The following is a 2,975-nucleotide window of genomic DNA, read 5'->3' on the forward strand; positions in this document are numbered from 1 at the left end:
TTAAAGTTAAAACTACTTTATCGAATGCCAAAAGCACATGCAGGCATGATACAAATAAAGTAGTGCAAACTTTTATTCCGACCGTATGTTCCACGAATAAAAAAAAATATAAAAAAATGTTACATAAACATAAGAATACGTATTTTGTGACAGAACGTTAGCAGATCTGTAGTATATCGTACAATACACAAACAAATCATTGTTCCCTTTTCAAATATTTTATATTTTGTTATTTAATTTTTGAATAAAGTTTTTATAATCTTTATGTAACATATTTTTATTACATACATCAGAATGTATCAAAAGTTAGATCTTATATTAGATATAACTCATAAGATATAAAAAGCACGACTCTAGACATTGTTAATTTAGGCGCTGTGATATCTACAAGAGCCTGAAAAGAAAAATACTAAATAATTAATAAGACATATGATAATAATTAATCAAACATTATAATTAATCTTGTTTTATAGAGTTTTAATATATGCGCGCGCGCACGAGAGAGAGAGAGAGGGGGGGGTGGAGGAGGGGGAGAGAGCACGCATAAATAATTTTTATACACCCGAACATTCCTGTGATAAATCTATCTTTGTCAATATTACAATTTTTCCATCGCTAAAATGTAATATCGATTCATTCGATGCGCGAAGAATCTATTTTTACTTTCAGTGATAAGTCCGTAGGCCAGCGGGTTAAGATTTTGCGCAATTTTGGAGTACAGAGATTATAGAGATCACGCGTATGTTTCGCACGATGGCGAAAAAATTCGTAGGTGTTATGACAATACGCGGAATGGCGATCATCCGGCTTTGTTTATGTCTCGTCTCGACGTGACGCCCGCATCCGTCGCTGTTATCACGAGAAAACCGGTTCGCCGTTGGATTTAATCGGTTTCGATATCAACTGCCGCTGGGGGAGTTCAAAAAGGCGACTCACGATTAACTTGTACCCGGTCACTCGCCAAGCCGTTTGTAGCCAGTTAAACGAGGCTCCTCCGTTTTTTTTTTCATTCTTTAAACTCGTGCATGCACGTGACGTGCGATAAGGAGACGCCTGTTACAAGCCAACGGTCGAAGAACGCTCTATTACGCCGCATGATATTCTCCTTTCAATTAGAACAGTTTTGTTTCTAACAACCGATTGTCTTCCAACTGATTATCACTATCCTAGCATTACAAATAGAACGAATAAATGAACAATAATTCTATCATCGATAGCTGACATTATCACTTTCTCATAATTTCTTACAAAAATGTTCCTCTGCACTCTTTTTCTCTGATTGACTGTTTCCAAAAACGGAATTTTAATGTGTAATTAATTTTTAATCAACATTAGCGAAAACGGAATAAGTTAATCGTAATTTGATCAAAGTCGCCTAATAAAGTATTAAAGCGTGCAGTTTAAACGTTAAAACAGATTGTTACATTTTCTCACATCTGTGACTAATAAGATTTTGAGTCGACACAATTAAATTGTACATATATCTTACAATTTTATTAATTTTTGTTATTTTTAAACAAAAATATTAACTGCTACACAATATTTTTTATAGAATTTTCTATATTTTTAATTATTTATTATAAAATTCGGATATTGCTGTACAGTATGATAAACCAAAATTAACGTAAAAACATTGGAAAATATTAGTAAAAATCATAATTGGTGAAATATTACATACTCATTTATATTTTTAATATTTTTATATTAAATTTTTGTTTTGTAATTTTTTTATATTAAATTTTTACTCGCAACATTGTATGACAACGTTTTAAAATAAATAATTAAAATTGTAAAAAAGTCTTGTTATATATGAACAGATATTTCAACTAATATTATTTAGTATTTTTGCTTAAAAGAATAACGAAAAAATTAATTAAATTGTAAAACATAATGATTACTTCTAAAAAAAAATAGTTAATCCTCACATGTGAGGACTTTTATCGGCCGTGAATGAAATCTCGTCTTCTGTTACAATTAGAACAGTTTTTCTCACATCACCTTAGTCTTATTCTTCTAATAGATGATTCTCACATACATATAAAATCATCGCAATGATTAAAATTTTACAGTTGAGCGAAGTGCTAGTTTTGCATATTTTAACAAATCGAATTAACCGCATGAAAAAGAGATAAACTAAATTTTACTTTTTGAATAACCTATAATTTAGGTCAAAATTCAAGATAGAATTCTACTTATAATTTTATGTACTGTATAATGCAACGTTTAAACATATAAAGAGAATTAAAGTATGTATTAAAATACACTCGCACATATACATCAAAATCCACAGAATAAAAAAATAATATAGAGAACTCCATCGTGCAATCTGAAGCGAATTATAAATGTAAAGTTGATTTAAGAATAAGACAATGTGATTTTAAATATAAAATTGATTTATATATTTGTATTTGGTTTAGTGTCAAAGTAAATAATGACAATATTTTGGAAGTTTTTCCACGAATATTTACTTCAAAAATGCTAGAGGATTTGCGAATTATGGCCGTTGTGATTAATTATAATGTCAGTGCATAAATTTTGCCATTTCATCAGGTCGAAGAGTGCACTGATACTGAGTTGCTCCTTCTTTTATATATACAGACGTTGAGAGGAAAAAGCAAGAGAGGAAAGGATATTTTTTTTAGTTTCTTCAAAAGAGCAGTCTTTCATATTTTACTTATGTTATAGCCTATGGCTCTGATTAAATTATCTAGATGTTTTTGTATTTTTACACCCTCAAGGTTCTAGAAATATAAACATCTAGATAGTTTAAACATAAATATAGCCTATAACGTAGTAAAATATGAAAGACCTGGAAGACTGTTCTCCTGATAAGCTAATTGTCTTCCTATTCAGAAAATACCGCTTTTTTCCTTCTTAAGGAATTTTAAGATGTTCTCCGAAAGAGTATCTTAGTATCAGTGCATTCTTCCCTGATAAAATAGACGGCAAGGTTCACGAAACCATGATATTAGCGA

This window comes from Trachymyrmex septentrionalis, unplaced genomic scaffold (genome assembly GCF_001594115.1).
Source record: "Trachymyrmex septentrionalis isolate Tsep2-gDNA-1 unplaced genomic scaffold, Tsep1.0 scaffold74, whole genome shotgun sequence".
Classification (NCBI taxonomy): Eukaryota; Metazoa; Arthropoda; class Insecta; order Hymenoptera; family Formicidae; genus Trachymyrmex; species Trachymyrmex septentrionalis.